Below are 18,632 nucleotides of genomic sequence, written 5' to 3' on the forward strand. Positions count from 1 at the left end.
TTACTGTTTTTTTTTTTTTTTTTGCCTTCCTCCTGATTCAACTGTGGGTGAAATATTGTTTATATGGGATTGTATTTTTTTGGTTGAATTAGATGGACTTGTGTCTTTTTTCAACCTGACTATGTACAGTATATATAATATATATTATATATCATTAAGGATACATGCCATAAATACATGACATTTATATACTGTATCTATCTATATATATATATTCTCTCTCTCTCTCTCTCTCTCTCTCTCTCTCTCTCTCTCTCTCTCTCTCTCTCTTTATATTTATTATTATTATACACAATTTATATAGCGCCAACAGTTTACGCAGTGCTTTACAATGTATAGGGGGGACACAATTACAGTACGGTTCAATACAAAAGGTACAGTATATATACAGATATATACTGTACATGCCATTTAATCTGATGGCAGTCTTTTTAAAGAAAAGAAGTGAATAGAGGAAACAGGAGCAAGATACTGTGAACTACTGCACCACATTCCTCACTGCTTCCTGACATGTCAGACAGAACACTGTCCTTGGTTGACTAGTTAACTTCTGGAAGACTCAAAGTAACTGACTTCACGCCTTAAATTGTTTGTGACTAGAACAATTAGAACATTAAAGCAATTAGGAAAATGCACTGCCCTTAACAGTGACTTGTCAATGCATCCTCTTCTCTCCAGGCTTATGAGTCATATGAGTTGGGGGAACACTGCCCTCTTGTGGAGAACCATTGTGGTGTTCTGGATAATGAAATCACTAGATGTGTTTTATGTGATCTCAGCCAAGTACAGTATTTTTTTTTTTTTCTTGGATCCTTTTACAGCTAGAAAATATGATGTAACCTAAAGTGTGTTCTTCTCGCTACTGCTTTCGGATCAGACTTTCTCAGAAGTCTACACTATTTTTCTGTGCTTTCACAGATGACTAAGTGTATAATCATTTCTTTTATTCGAGATGTAACACTGCTCTCATTATGGCAGATGCATCAGAGAGAAAAATTCTGGAGAAGGTGCCGTCACATTGTAGGTTTTGTAAGGGGAAGAAATATTAAATTAAATTTATACAGATGATACAAGGCTTATTGCAGTGAATGATGCATTACTGGCTCTATTTCTTGTTAATTAAATTGAATATATCAATTCACTGATAACCTAAAGCCTGAGCTTTGTGCTAGAGATTGGATAGCACAAAAAAGAATGACACAAACTGATTAGGATTCTTAAGTGTGATGATCCAGTGGAACATAAAAGAATTTTGCTGCCAGTGAAACAAATAGTAAAGCTATTCAAATGTTAGAGTGACAGCATGGTGCAATACTGTATGCGAAGCCTGATTAACTCATAGAGCTGCCCTTCCCTTTCCCAGTCTGTGCCCTGGGGATTGGTGGTAGCTACTATAATGACAGGTTCAGCTGCGCTTGTATATTGGCTGCATAAAAAAAAAAAATATATATATTTTACTATTAGCTTGGAGTTTGGTTTTTAGGATGGCAAAATGGAATATCATTTCGTGATTAGGGGTTGCTCACTAAACACAGTAAAGCTGGCTGTAGACAGTGAACTGAATAAAAAAGAAATACCTGAGAGATTCCTCCATCTAGACAAACTAAGTGGATGGAGCAAGACATTGTATTCTGACAGTGGAAGGTGCAGAATACCTCGATCAGCGGCTGCAAATGATTGGCTGGAGCCACTGATCGATGGGAAATTTCTCAACATATGTCTTCGACTGGTATTGATTAAACAATTGGTTTCTGTCAAGCAGGGAAGTTTACATACTGATCAAAAATTTGGCTGATGCCTGCTGGACTGGACTCATTTTGATCAATGTGGGGCCACCTCCTTCCCTTGGGATGGCCAAGCAGCTAATGTAAAGCACCTGATATACTGGACGGCTCAAGTTTCAAGTTTCAATTTCTGTTCAATTAAATACGCTGTTAAGATTTTTGAAAGCTTAAAGTGATTATAAAGTCTTATTTTTTTTTCTATAACAATAACAAACATGTTATACTTACCTGCTCTGTTGCAGTGGATTTGCACAGAGCAGCCCCGATCCTCCCCTTCCCGGGTCCCTATTTGGCACTCTTGGCTCCTCCCTCCTGTTGAGTGCACCTAAAGCAAGCAGCTTGCTATGGGGGCACCCAAGCCGAGCAGCAGCTCCGTGTGTCCATTCAGACAGTCTGTTTGGCCCTGCCTTCTCTCTCTCCTGATTCAGTAACTTACTTTGATTGACAGCAGTGGGAGCCAATGGCGCTGCTGCTGTGTCTCATCCAATCAGGAGGGAGAGTTCTGGACAGTCAAGAAACTCATGGACATCTCTGGACAGAGATGGGGCGCCGGTAAGTATCAGGGGGGCTGCTGCATACAGAATGCTTTTTTATCTTAATGCATTCTAAAAAACCTTCTGAAAGTGATTCACAAGAAATGCCATCACTGTAAATTTTGCTTTTTAAAGCGGGAGTCCGCTGTTTTTTTTTTTTTTTATAAAGCCAGCAGCTACAAATACTGCAGCTGCTGACTTTTAAAATAATGACACTTACCCGCCCAGCGCGCCCGCGATGTCGGCACCCGAAGCCGATCTCTCGATCGTCTCTCGGGTGCTGCCGCCGCCATCTTGGGTATGGGAATCAGGAAGTGGAGCCTTTCGGCTTCATTTCCTGGTCCCCTACTGCGCATGTGCGAGTTGCGCTGCGCAATAAGGATGGTCCCCGCTGTCTTTGGGATCCGTGTGTTTCCCAGCAGGCAGCGGGGGACCTTCGGAAAGGGGTGTAGATTCTGCGGAAAGGGGCGTACCTTCTGCAGAATCTACACCAGAAGTGGGTGCAGATACCTGTACTGTACAGGTACCTGCACCCCCCTGAAAGGTGCCAATTGTGGCGCCGGAGGGGGGGAGGGTTCCAATGAGCGGAAGGTCCACTTTAGGGTGGACCTCAGCTTTAATACCCTTTGATATTTCAAGCTGAGTTATCTTAAAGAAACATACTTGCATGCTTACTATATCCAGCATTGCTCTGACATAATGCACAACTGCTGCATGCTGGGTCCCATGCCACCATATTCTCATGTCATTGAGAGCCAGATGTGTCGTCCTGGCAGTTACAGCCACCCCCTGCTGACATGTTGCAAGGTTCTTCCTTTGGTTATGTTTATATCTCAGATGATGCCTCCTGAGATAGGTGACATGTATATGCCAGGAGGCATCAGGAATGGGGTACACCTTGGTGAGAAATGAGGCGAGAGGCAGGGTGGAGTGAGAACAAAACAGAAAAGTAGGTAAACAAACAAAAAGTTAGCTTTTTTAGACTGTAGAGGGAAAAGGGTTGCAATTGTGCAAAGTGCTTGCTCTTTTTGGGGGGGGGGGTCCACTTTAAGACGTTAATTTCACACTGGATGCAGTGTAATTTTATTCTGAGTGAAGTTGCAGTGCGATCTGATTCAATTCTGGCACAATTTTGATGTGATTTGGACACAGCTGCAATTTCTGTGCAATCATATGAAAATAGGACAGATAACCCATTTGAAAGCATTTCCATTGAAGTCTGTAGACCCAACCCCATAATCGCACTAAATTTCCCCAAAGAAGCAGATCACTTTTTCCAAAGTCAGATTGCAGAACCAATGTTATTTCTCTTGTCGTGCTATTCAGAGAGATCTGATTCACATCTGAAATCACATTAGTGTGAACCAGGGCTGATTGCAGATTTTTTGCCTGTTTTTACAGGCCAGTTGGAGTGCTAAATGGATGGATTCAGATACATTCACATGATCAATTTCAGTGTTATAATAAAAGACTAGGAGAACAATGCTGAAAAAAATCAGTAAGCCAATCACATGAGCAGAAAATTATGTTCATATTCAGTGGTATTAAGAATTATTAGAATTTTTCTTTCAATAACTATTTATATATATATATATATATATATATATATATATATATATATATATATATATATATATATATATATTATATATATATACATATACACTATATTACTAAAAGTATTGGAATGCCTGCCTTTACATGCACATGAACTTTAATGGCATCCCAGTCTTAGTCCGTAGGATTCAATATTGATTTGGCCCACCCTTTGCAGCTGTAACAGCTTCAATTCTTCTGGGAAGGCTGTCCACAAAGTTTAGGAGGGTCTCTTTGGGATTGTTTGACCATTCTTCTAGAAGACCATTTGTGAGGTCAGGCACTAATAGTGGATGAGAAGGCCTGGCTCGCAGTTTCCGCTCTAATTCATCCCCAAGGTGTTCTATCAGGTTGAGGTCAGGACTCTGTGCAGGCCACTCAAGTTCCTCCACCCTAAACTCCATGTTGGAGCAGGAAGGGGCCATCACCAAACTGTTCCCACAAATCTGGGAGCATGAAATTGTCTAAAATGTTTTGGTATGCTGACCCCTTAAGAGTTCCCTTCACTGGAACTAAGAGGCCAAGCCCAACCCCTGAAAATCTTCCCCACACCTTAACCACTTCAGCCCCGGACCAATTTTCAGCCTAAGGACCAGAGGTCCTGCACCAATTTTCAGCCTAAGGACCAGAGGCACTTCACTGCTTTAACTGGTAATTGCGCGGTCATGCAATGTTGTACCCAAACGAAATTTGCGTCCTTTTCTTCCCACAAATAGAGCTTTCTTTTGATGGTATTTGATTGCCTCTGCGATTTTTATTTTTTGCGATATAAATGGAAAAAGACCGAATTTTTTTAGAAAAAAAGATATTTTCTACTTTATTTATAAGAAAAATCTAATAAACTAAATTTTAGTCATACATTTAGGGCAAAATTTATTCAGCCACATGTCTTTAGTAAAAAATATGTCAATAAGCGTATATTTATTGGTTTGCGCAAAAGTTATAGCGTCTACAAACTAGAGTACATTTTCTGGAATTTACACAGCTTTTAATTTACGACTGCCTATCTCATTTCTTGAGGTGCTAAAATGGCAGGGCAGTACAACCCCCCCCCCCCCCCAAATGACCCCATTTTGGAAAGTAGACACCCCAAGGAAATTGCTGAGGGGCATGTTGAGCCCATTGAATTTTATTTTTTTTTGTCCCAAGTGATTGAATAATGACAAAAAAAAAAAAAGTTTACAAAAAGTTGTCACTAAATGATATATTGCTCACACATGCCATAGTTATATGTGGAATTACACCCCAAAATATATTCTGCTGCTTCTCCTGAGTACGAGGATACCACATATGTGGGACTTTTTGGGAGTCTATCCGCGTACGGCACCCCGAAACCAATCACTGCCTTCAGGATTTCTAAGGGTGCAAATTTTTGATTTCACGCCTCACTACCTATCACAGTTTCGAAGGCCATAAAATGCCAAAATAGCACAACCCCCCCCCCCCCAAATGACCCCATTTTGGAAAGTAGACACCCCAAGCTATTTACTGAGAGGCATGTTGAGTCCATGAAATATTTTATATTTATTTTATATTTTTTGCACAAAGTTGTCACTAAATGATATATTGCTCACACATGCTATGGGCATAAGTCAAATTACACCCCAAAATAAATTCTGCTGCTTCCCCCGAGTACGGGGATACCACATGTGGGGGATTTTTTGAGAGCCTAGCCACGTACGGGACCCCGAAAACCAAGCACTGCCTTCCGGATTTAAATATAAAACGCTACCAAAAAAAACTGTTAGCGATCTCAGGGATCAGGCCTGACTCTGCAATCGCTGCAGTTATGTGTTTGGTGTTTTGTAAGTGACAGTGATCGATCGATACTGCACTTGGGTGGGCTGGGCGGAGGGGCAAAACGCAGGTGCCAGCAGGTATCTGGGCTGATCCTGCTAACAATGCATTTTTTTGGAACCCTAAACTGCTGGGGACGCTAGTATAGATCTGATCAGATCAGATATTGATCTGTTCAGATTCTATACCACTATGGGAGGTTTATGCTTTGTGCGTGGGTGTTAGCGGCACTGGCACTAACCTAGCGCTGCCTGGGGCGACGCAGACCCTGACCCTAAAACCTAATTGATATCACCCGCCGAGTGATCAGGGGGTTAAACCTTTATTGGGTAATAAATGGTGGGTGCCCTGATGCTATAAAAAGCAAACTAACCAGAGTCACCCGTAACACTTATACGGTGATCACTGGTGAAAGGGTTAACTAGGGGCAATCAGGGGGTTCAAATTTTTTATTAGGTAGTATATGGGGGTCCCTGGCGCTATATAAAAACCTGACGGGGAACCTAAACAACTAACTGGCTAATCAGCGTCACCAGTGACACTTATACTGTGATCGCTGGTAAAAGGGTTAACTAGGGGCAATCAGGGGGTTAAAACCATTATTGGGTAGTATATGGGGGTACCTAGCGCTATAAAAACCCGGCGGTGAACCTAAAAAAATAACTAGCTACCTAGCGACACTAGTGACACTAATGCAGCGATCAGAAAAATGATTGCTTAGTGACACTGGCAAAAGGGGGTGAAAGGGTTAACTAGGGGCAATCAGGGGGTTAAAACCATTATTGGGCAGTATATCGGGGTACCTAGCGCTATAAAAACCTGGCGGTGAACCTAAAAAAATAACTAGCTACCTAGCGGCATCAGTGACACTAATGCAGCGATCAGAAAAATGATCGCTTAGTGATACTGGCAAAAGGGGTGAAAGGGTTAACTAAGGGCAATCAGGGGGTTAAAACCGTTATTGGGTAGTATATGGGGGTACCTAGCGCTATAAAAACCTGGCGGTGAACCTAAAAAAATAACTAGCTACCTAGCGACACTAATGCAGCGATCAGAAAAATGATCGCTTAGTGACACTGGCAAAAGGGGGTGAAAGGGTTAACTCTAGGGGCAATCAGGGGGTTAAACCTTTATTGGGGGGTGGTAGGGGGCTACCCTGGACCTAACACTAACTGCCCTGACACTTTTTACTTTTACAACTGACACTGAATGCAGTGATCAGTAAATAAATGATCACTGCAATCAGTGACACTATGACTGGGGGGGGGGGGGTGTGCCTGTGTGTGCCTACATGTCAGTGTAGTGTTGGTGCACACTTACTTTCTGTCTTCTCCTCGTAGTCCGGTCAATAAGACCGCCCCGAGAAGAATGACATCACTTCCTCCCTGCCTGTGTTTACTATACACAGTGGGAGGAAGCTTCTCATTTGCCAGGAGCGATCGAGAGGGGATGGCCAGAAAACAACGGCCATCCCCTCATCCCGGATCGCTCCTGAAGCGAAACGGACCGCCGCATCCAGCGGGAGGGGGTCCGATCGGACCCCCCACCTGCTGGAAGGCAAGCACGTACATGTACATGCTTGTGCCTGTACATGCCATTGTGATGACGTACATTGGCATGCGGCGGTCCTTAAGTGGATAATCCCCCTCCACCAAATGATTTGGACCAGTGCACAAAGCAAGGTCAATAAAGACAAGAATGAGTGAGTTTGGTGTAGTGGAACTTGACTGGCCTGCGCAGTCGTGACCTCAACCCAAAAGAACACCTTTCTTTTAAATTAAAGCGGAAACTGCGGGCCGTGCCTTCTCATCCAACATCAGTGCCTGACCTCACATATGCGCTTCTAGATGAATGGTCAAACATTCCCATAGACACACTGCTAAATCTTGTGGACAACCTTCCCAGAAGAGTTGAAGCTGTTATAGCTGCAAAGGATGAGAGAACTCAATATTGAACCCTAAGGACTAAGACTGGGATGCATAAGCGTGTAAAGGCAGGTGTCCCAATACTTTTGACAATATAGTGTATGTGAAAGGGAGAGAGAGAAAGAGCTCCTTATTGCCAGCACAGTAAGTGACTACTACTATGTCAGACATATATTTATCCTATTTTTAACATAGAGTGTTTACCAATTGAGCTATGAGAGCACACATATGTAATTTCAGAAGACTGGTGGAAGATTAATGCAAATATAATCTCTTGCAAATATTTCAGTTTAGATATATCCTTATATTTTTACTTGATAAGTCATAGTTAGATCTTCATACCAACAAATGACTCTTAATTAAATTAGGTTTTGGATCCCTTATGCACCTACTCATATTTGATATGAGGTTTTTTTCTGCCTTCTATTACAACCTCTTTTGATGATCAAGCCAGTGCAAGGAGCACCAAAGATCTTCAAATACAGTAGCTACATGCTTGTGGCTGTATATATCTGTGTTACAATGTACATAATGAAAATATAAACCGCTATTTATATAGGGTGAAAAAGTAAATGTAATGCTTTATAACATGTCTCTCACGTTATTGTGAGTGAAATTCATCTCTGCTACTGTATTTCAAGTGGACTTAATGTAGACATACTCAGTGAAGCAGTTGTGGTTCAGCTGATCCAATAAGTAATGACAGTTGCTCAATGACCAGTGCGCTTCAAAGTTTATATGTTAAATGCTATTCTGTGGCTTTACAGAGTAGGTGAAATGATCAGACAGGGAGTAACTGTAACTTTCAGTTTATTAAATAGGTGCAACGTAATACAAGCGTACACACGACCGGACTTTTTGACATCAAAGGTCCGACGGAACGATTCCGGCAGACCATTCGATCGTGTGTGGGCTGCAGCGGACTTTGGATTTGCAAAAATCCGTCAGACTTTAGAAATGGAACATGTTTCAAATTTTTCTGCCGGAACTCCGCCGGACCGAGTTCCTACCGAGAAATCCGCTCGTGTGTATGCTAGTCCGACGGACAAAAACCGACACGAGAGCAGCTATTGACTACTGGCTATAAACTTCCTTATTCTAGTCCGGTCGTACGTCATCACATTCTAATCCATCGGACTTTGGTGTGATTGTGTGTGGCCAAGTCCGTTCATTTGGAAAGTCCATCAGAACCCCGCCGAAAGTCCGTCGGACCTAGTCCCTCGAAAAGTCCGGTCGTGTGTACGCGGCATTAGAAGCAATAATGCAAAACAGGTTCAGGATAGTAAAAACATTCATGCACTGCAGAATAAGGAAAGCTGCACAAACATATGAAAGCTACACAAACATGGACTATTTACATTGGCGTCTCTGTAACTGAGTCAAGGTAACATGTAGGTGCATAGTCTCTATAATATAACAACATAGAAATAATAATTCTGAAAAACTATTCAGAACACAGTTACTTGCTGTTATCCTTATAAACAGCATCCTTCACAGTAAATGCCAAGGTAGCTTTGGTAACACAGGTGAACAGCTGGAGCAATTGGAAGACAAAGGGCCACCACATTAAAACCAAAGTACTCTGGTAGAAATCAAGGAGGGATCCCCTAATTAGCTGAGTGTGCTCCTGTATCTGAGCACGGTGAGTAAATGGACATTTTTCTGCATTGGTTTTTTACCAGGATAGGCTTTCCCTTGTAGTAAGTTGATGTGCCTCAAACAGTGGCTGTTTCGGCACATTCCCTAATAAGGAGGGACAGGCAGTAGTAAAGGTATCTCCAGTTGTTCCAGATTCACTTTATTGGTTTCAACAGCCTGAAGAATAGTCCTGTTTACTCTAACAAGAATGCCCCGTACAGACAATATGATTTTCTGATAGAAAATGTGTGCTAGGACCTCGTTGTCGGAAATTCTGACCGTGTGTAGGCTCTATTGCCCTGTACACGCGGTCGGAAATTCAGACGGAAACGGTCCGATCGGATTATGTTGTCGAAAAATCCGATCGCGTGTGGGCTCTGACTTTTTCTGTCGGAAATTCAGATGGAAAAAGTTTGAGAGCTGGATCTAAAATTTTCCAACAACAAAATCCGATCGGACTTTTTCCGATCGTTTGTAGAGAACTCCGACGGACAAAGTGCCACACATGCTCAGAATAAATTACGAGACGAAAGCTATTGGCTACTGGCCTCTACGTAGTCCCGTCATATGCAACAAACGTCACCGCGTTCAGAACGATCGGATTTTCTGACAACTTTGTCTGACCGTGTGTATGCAACACAAGTTTCGGACAAAATTCGTCTGAAAAAATCCGACAGATTTTGTGGTCGGAATGTCCGACCGTGTGTACAGGGCATATCACACATTTTCCATAGGAGTTTTCGTCACACAAAATTTGAGATCTGCTTCTCAAATTTTCTGACAACAAAATCCGTTGTCGGAAATTCAGAGCGTGTGTACACAATTCCAATGCACAAAGTTCCACGCATGCTCGGAATCAAGCAGAAGAGCAGCACTGGCTATTGAACTTCATTTTTCTCGGCTCGTCGTACGCGTTGTATGTCACCGCGTTCTTGACGTTCGGAATTTCCGACCAACTTTGTGTGACCGTTTGTATGCAAGACAAGTTTGATCCAACCTCCATAAGAAAAAATCACATGGATTTTGTTGTCGGAAAATCCTATCATGTGTACAGGGCAGAAGTCATTGAATAAACCAAACATTAGAGACATGCAGAATCTGCAGGCTTGGGATATGGAATGGAATAAATAATAAATGGAATAAGCACATGTTGATTAGTGCTGCAGGTTTGGTTTGTGTAGCTGCTGATAAGCAGGCAAGCCTAAGCCCTTGTACACACGGTCGGAGAATCTGTCAGAATGAGTATTATTGGACCGTGTCGTCAGATAATCCGACTGTGTGTGGTATGCATCGGACTGATTCTGTCCGAATCTCCGTCCGACCCAATTTTCCAACATGTTGGAAATATTTCCCGACCAACTGGGCCGGGCAGACCTAATCCGATCATGTGTAGAGCATTTTGATCGGACCAAGTGCCACGCATGCTCAGATCAAATTCCTACATCAAAGCTATTGGCTACTAGCCTGAATGTAGTCCCATCGTAACTAAATTACGTCATCACGTTCTGAAAGATCGGATTTTTCGACAACTTGGCCCGACCGTGTGTATGCAACAGTTTCGGACACAATCCGTCGGACTAAATCCGACGGGCAAAATCTGACGGATTTGGTTGCCAAAATCTCCGACCGTGTGTACGTGGGCTAAGCCCTTGTACACACGGTCGGAGAATCTGTCGGAATGAGTCTTATCGGACCATGTCGTCAGATAATCCGACTGTGTGTGGTATGCATCGGACTGATTCCGTCCGAATCTCCGTCCGACCCAATTTTCCAAACATGTTGGAAATATTTCCCGACCAACTGGGCCGGACGGACCTAATCCGATCATGTGTAGAGCATTTTGATCGGACCAAGTGCCACGCATGCGCAGATCAAATTCCTACATCAAAGCTATTGGCTACTAGCCTGAATGTAGTCCCATCGTAACGAAATTACGTCATCACGTTCTGAAAGATCGGATTTTTCGACAACTTGGCCCGACCGTGTGTATGCAACAGTTTCGGACACAATCCGTCGGACTAAATCCAACGGGCAAAATCCGACGGATTTGGTTGCCAAAATCTCCGACCGTGTGTACGTGGGCCAAGGCAGGTTGGATCATGCTTTCATATGGTCCAACGGTCCTCAAAAAATTCAGTTCTGTGCAATTCATTTCTTCAGTGATTATATAATGGGGGTTATTTACTAAAGGAAAATCCACTTTGCGCTGCAAGTGCACTTGGAAGTAAAGTCGCTGTAGATCCGAGGGGGACATGCAAGGAAAATGAAAACAGCATTTTAGCTTGCAGATGATTGGATGATAAAATCAGCAGAGCTTCCCCTCATTTGAGATCTACCCCTTAGATTTAGAGCGACTACACTTCCAAGTGCACTTGCAGTGCAAAGTGGATTTGCCTTTTGTAAATAATCCCCAATGTGTATTGGGACTGTACTTCCTGATAAAAAATAAATAAATACTGTTGCGACAGCAAGCCTTCAATATGTATGACAGTTGGATTTCCAGATGGGTCACCAACCCCCCCCCCCCCCCCCCCCACACACACACACACACACACACACTACTTTTAAAAGTAGCAATGTTATTTTAATCAGTAGAATGGCCTAGCTTTAGAAAGAAGCTTATGATAGGAATAGAACCTCTACATCACATGACAGGTATAAGGGGGCTTGATAAAGACCGGTATGTTCAGTGAGCAGTCCAACTCACTAGTAGTTCTCACACTTCAGACATTATTTGCAGCATATGCAATTATATCTAGCCTTATTAACCACATCCCGTCTGGCTGATAGTAAAATGACAGCCACAGTGGGGATCAGTTATCCTGACTGGGTGTCATATGACATCCAGCAGGATAAGCTACTTCTGCGCGCCTAGGGGGCATGCAGCACAGTGATCGGTAGTACGGTGTGTCGGTTCGAAACACCACATTTTTGGTCTAGGTAAAGCACCTATGATGTAGGCTCTTTACTAAGTGATCAGCTGTGCCCAATCACAGCTGATCACATGGTAACCAGGTAGTGCCGTTTATCGGCTTTCTTCCATTTGCACTGACAAGGCGCGGGTAAAGGAGAGCCAATCAGTGGCTCTCCTGACAGGGGGGTCTGCACTGATAATCAGAGCATTGATTATCAGTGCAGACCCACCAGCAATGCATGCCAGTGATGTCCATCAGTGTCCCACCAGTGATGCCCACCGGTGCTTGCCAGTACTGCCCCATCAGTACTGCCTGTCAGTGCCCATCAGTGCTGCATATTAGTGCCTCCTCGTCAGTGCCTATCAGTGCCACCTCATCTGTGCCACCTCATCAGAGCCCATCAGTGCTACCTCATCAGTGCCCCTCAGTAAAGGAGAAAACTTACTTATTTACAAAAAAGAAATAAATAAAAATATATATTTTTTCAAAATTTTTGGTCTTTGTTTATTTGTAGCGCAAAAAATAAAAAAGCCAGTGGTGATCAAATGCCACCAAAAGAAATCTCTATTTGTGAGGAAAAAATATAAAAAATTCATATGGGTACAGTGTTGCATGACTGCGCAATTGTCATTTAAAGTGTGACAGTGCTAAAAGCTGAAAATTGGCCTGGGCAGGAAGGGGGTAAATGTACCTTGTAATGAAGTGGTTAAAGAAGCAAACAAACTAGTAAAACATATTATCAATAGCTGTTTTTTACACATCTGTGCATGTTAGTGCCGCTAAACATACATTTTGAGGTTGATTTATTAAAGGCAAATAGACTGTGCACTTTGTAAGAGCATTTGCTCCAGAGCCTAGTAAATGAGAAGAAGCTCTGCTGACTTCCATCATCCAATCATATGCAAAGAAAATGCTGTTTTTAAATTTTCCTTGCATGTGATTGGGTAGTTTTTGCAAAGCGAAAAGTTCACAGACTATTTGCCTTTAGTAAATCAACCCCATTGCAGCTAGATGCTGTACCAAATGATACTTGCATTTAGGGTTGTATGCGCAAAAGGACATATACCCCAAATGTAGGAATTCTAGGTTGAGGGCACCCCATTTCCCTGTGAGTACACTGGAGCAGTATTATCTCTTCAATATGCAGGCTAGTAAAGTGATAGTAAAGGCTTGTTGTTTTTTTTTTAAAGAAAATAACAAACATGTTATACTTACCTGCTCTGTGCAGTGGTTTGGTGTATCCTGGGATCCTCCTCTTCTTGGGTCCCCTGGCAGTGCTCCAGGCCCCTCCCTTCTGTAAAGTGCCCCCACAGCAAGCAGCTTGATGTGGGGGCACCCAAGCAGCCGTGCTCCTGAGCCACATCTCTTCGTGTCCATTCACACACAGAGCCGTGACTCTGCCCCGGCCCCTTTCTCTCTTCATTGGCTCACTGGCTGTAATTGATAGCAATGGGAGCCTATGGCTCCAACTACATTCTCAGTCAATGAGTAGAGGGAGTCCATGGAGAGCTGAGGCTGCGTGCACATCACTGTATTGAGATGGGGCTCAGGTAAGTATTAGGGGTGCTGGGGGGCCACTCTACACAGACGTTTTTTTACCTTGAGCCATAGAATGCATGAAGGTAAAAAACCCTAAACCTTTACAGCCACTTAAAACCCAAAGCCAGACTTCAGATGTATCGCAGTCCTGCTTTACACTGCCCAGCTTTCCTTTGTGCCAGGCAATTTTTACACTCAATTGTATCCTGGAGACCTAGTTTTCTGTTCACCTATACCTGCAGGTATAAGCTCTACAGAGCTGTAAAGGAGAGGCAAGATGGGCTCACAAGACTAAATCAAATGCAAAGAATTCCAAGTGCTGTGGTGAGCTGGACAACGCAAAGCATCTAAGATCTGATTTTGAATAGAATACATAAGAAGGGTAGGGAACCTGAACGTTGTTACTTATACAAAAATGCTCCGGAAGAGGAAGGCGTCCTGATAAATTCAGATCATTAGCTGTCTTTAGCAAGAACAAAGAGATTTAAAACTATTCATAAAAACTGAAATGTGAAAACTAGGCCTTACTCTGTCGGAACATCTATTTTCGCACTTCTAATAATACTAATACACACAATTGGAAATTCCGCCAGCAAAAGTCTGATGGGAGCTTTTGGTCGGAAATTCCGACCTTGTGTATGCTCCATCTGACTTTTGCTGGCGGAATTCCCAACAGCAAAAAATTGAGAGCAGGTTCTCAATTTTTCAGTCGGAAAAAGTTCTGATCGGAAATTCCGATCGACTGTACCATTTCTGATGCGCAAAATTCCTACTCATGTTTGGAAACAATTTGACGCATGCTCTGAAGCATTGAACTTCACTTTCTCGGCTTGTCGTAGTGTTTGTATGTCACCACGTTCTTGGTTCACAGAACTTTTGTGTGACCCTGTGTATGCAAGCCAAGCTTGAGTGGAATTCTGTCTGAAAAGCCATCCAAGTTTTTTCAGACGGAAAATCCGCTCGTGTGTATGGGGTATTCAAATTTTATAGAATGCAGTGAGACAAACTCCAAACATCACTGAGTGATGAAACAGTTTTTGAAATTCTGATTGATCTCTTGAGACTGATCCTCAAAAGAAAACATTAAAACCGGTTCACTGCCCTTGCATTGCATGCTACTTTGTGGTTAGATTTAGCTCAGCAATTGTTTGGAAAGTAATAGGATTTCTAATTTGAGATTAAGACCAGCCTATTTATGGCTAACCAAACATTAAAACAAATTATTGGCATAAGGTGTTATACTAAGACCTGCCATACATGGTTCAAATCTTGCCCGGTTCCTGCTGAACTGGCCGACATTCAAACCATTAATGAGCAGGCTGAATGTACCAAGTTAATAGCATGATCAACTTGGGTTCAACCAGCCTGCCAGATTATCTTAGCTAGAGGCTGCTATAGCTGCTAGCGATAATCACTTCTTCTCCCAGCCGGAATGGCTTCCCCCCCTTCCGCTGAGAGCAGACAACAGCTCGGCAGGAGGGACTCCCCTGTCAGCCTTGTTTGTTTTGATGAGGGAATAGAGCAAATTAATTTTCCACAACCCGTGGTTGCAGGAAAGAAGTTTTCACTGTGTCCTGACCTGCTTTGTCATATTTTTGATAAACCAGAAAACAAACTAATTTGAGGTGAATGAGAGAATCCTCCCCTCTGTGAATTGAATTATGACAGCTGGGACTCCTCCACTGTCAGAATACTTTGATCAGCACTGCAGCCGATTGGCTGCATGCACTGATTGAGTGGAAATTTTACAACATTCCCGCTCAAGAGAAGCCGATCGTTAGATCAACTTCTCTCTAGTGGGAGCAGCCATGGATAGGTTGAAATATGGCTGGTCGAACTGGTTGAATTTTGAATTTTGATTCATCTATGGTCATATATGGCCATCTCAACACTAAATAATATATAGGCTATCCAGCCTTCATGTAGCATAATGGGTCCTTTCACATGCAGATGTTACGCTGTGTTCAGCAGGGGATCCGTGAGCAGATCCCCTGCTGAATTGGAACAGAACTGGATAGATGTCCGTCTTGTGACACCTGGGCTCATTCAGTTTTTCTCCATAATTTGATAGCAGACTGTAGTAGACTTCTGATCACTCTATGGACTTGCGTCCATTTTACATAGTTAGTAAGTTGAATAAAGACACCAGTCCATCCAGTTCAACCTGAGTGAGTGTCTACAATTGTCCCTATCCCTGTACATTGCACACTCACATTGGTCCCTACCCTCAAGGAGCCCACAATCCAAGGTCCCCATTCATATACTAGGGCAGGGATATGCAATTAGTGGACCTCCAGCTGTTTCAACACTACAAGTCCCATCATGCCTCTGCCTCTGTGTATCATACTTGAGGCTGTCAGAGTCTTGCTATGCCTGATGGGACTTGTAGTTCTGCAACAGCTGGAGGTCCAGTAATTGCATATCCCTGCACTAGGGCCATTTACATCATACTACCTCTGTTCCATTGCGTTTAGGTCCGGAAAAATGAAAAAGTCCACTGGCTGAATAAAAAGAAACAAATTGTTTATGACCAGATTAAGGAAAGCAGCCAGTTGGGTCTCGATTAGTTGAAAATAAATTTAGCTTTCAAGATGAATGAATGTTCTGCTCAAAACCACACATTTCTTAATAAATTATCCTGTGAGTCTCTGGCAAAAAAAGCGAGGGTTCTAGCAAAACAGCTGAAAATATGTTTATTAGCTCCGCAAACAAAGCACATTTTTATTCTAAACCATGTTTAATTTATAAGGAAAGCAAGATAAAGACAAAAATGCCATTGTGTAAAGCCATGTGCCATCTTGTGTTATCATCTTCAGTTCAAACACTTATACTAATAAACATCTGCTACTTAGCTTACAAACATTTATATCATTTCACAAAATACATGAGGAAAACATTTATTTTAGTAAAATATAGCTAAAAAATACAGTAGCTGCATTTTGTCTTCTTTATATGTGTGTAGCATAGTAATGGGAAACAAGACCCCGGCGACTGTGTAATGCTATTGATGTGAAAGACACATTCTGATTGGTCCAAAGCATTCTACACTGCTCTGTGGACAAGGGGTGATCCAACATTGGAATCATTTCATGTCAGCATAATTCCTCTGCTATTGAAGTAACTGCCAGAATGGTAAAATATGTGCTGCTTGCATGAAAAAAGGAAATCATCCTTTTCTGGGTTGCTGAGTTCAAAATTGATAGAGTAGGATTACAGTCTCTTTATATGCTTTGACTTTGCTTACTTAGCAAAAAAAAAAAAAAAATGTACTGCTTTTTTTTTTCACTGATTATGCTGCTGATGGGATAAACCAGTAATGAGGTCACATGTCAATTGTCAGCTCAGTTAACGATTAGAGATCTGCACTTTCAGGGAACTGAGGTCTTTGTATGATTATTGTGAGTTCATGTATGCATATAAACACATTTATAAGAGATGAGTTAAGGGAATGCATTCATAAATAGCTCTAAAACCTATTATGTTTCACAATGTATCACAAATAATCATAGATAAAGATATAGTTCACTACAATGGCCCTATTGAACTCTGCTCATATATGGTCCAGCTAGATGTGTTATAAACTTTTTAAGGCAAATAATGTTTTGTGAACCTATTGCAAAGTTTTTCTACCTGGTGATTCAGTCAGACCTGAAAACCAGTCCAAAAGACAACTAAGCCCTTGTACACACGGTCGGAGATTCAGACGGAATGTGTCCGATCAGACCGCTTTGTCGGATATTCCGACTGTGTGTGGTCTACATCGGACTGTTTCCGTCGGAATATCCAATGGACCAAGTTTTCCAACTTGTTGGTAAAATTTTCCGAAAAAAAGGCTCCGGACATACTCCGATCATGTGTAGAGAATTCCGATCGGACAAAGTGCCACGCATTCTCAGATCAAATTCCTACACCAAAGCTATTGGCTACTAGCGTGAACGTAGTCCCGTCGTAACGAAATAACGTCATCACGTCTGATTTTCCGACAACTTTGTCCGACCGTGTGTATGCAACAGTTTCGGACAAAATCCCTCGGACAAAATCCGACGGACAAAATCTGACGGATTTGGTTGTCGGAATCTCTGAACCGTGTGTTCAAGGGCTAAAGAAGTGCATAAGGCAGGCTGACAACAATGCTGCTAATGGCTTAGCGTTGCCAGTCTTAACCTCCCTGGCGGTATGATTATTTCAGATTTTAGGTGCTGAAAGCGGTACAATTATTTTGCATGGAAATTTGGCGTTTTATATTGTAGTCCTGTAATTCTTAGGAATAACTCACTTAAATCTGTCCAAACCAGAGTCTAGTAGACATCCCGGGTATGATAAAGTTTGAAAAATTAAATTTATAAATTATAATATAATAAATAACTATAAATAATTATACCAAATAATAATATAACGATAATAAAAAAAATATTCAATAATGTAATCAAATCAAAAACACTGAAATTTGCTCATTTGCAGAATTGTCGCTGTCATTACTTTTCAGTATTTGATGACGGATCTCCCCACAAATCGCTATCTCTCAATTCTGCGAGTGATTCTAATTTATTATCGCTGTTTTCTAGCTGGTCTAAAATCATTTTTGATGTAAAGGGACAGTTTTGGTTGCTATGGACACTCTTCAGTTTCCAGGCATAAAGAACAGTTTTTATAATATAAAACTGCATGCAGGGCACTGGGCAGACCACTAGGGACAAAGGGGATGTGATATAATTACATACAGCAATGTAATCTGTAAGATTACATTATACTGTATGTAATGTGTGTGTTTCACTTTTTGAATTTGGTGCCGTTCTCCGTCCCAGTACGTCGCAACGTTCACAGGGAATGGAGCTCGGCTCCGTGATAGATCGAGCAGAGGACGGGTCGCTCGTACAGTGGGGGGACATCGCTGGATCCCCCGCT

Source organism: Lithobates pipiens, unplaced genomic scaffold, assembly GCF_037356315.1.
Source record: "Lithobates pipiens isolate NorthernLeopardFrog02 unplaced genomic scaffold, aLitPip1_a1.2 Scaffold_23, whole genome shotgun sequence".
Classification (NCBI taxonomy): Eukaryota; Metazoa; Chordata; class Amphibia; order Anura; family Ranidae; genus Lithobates; species Lithobates pipiens.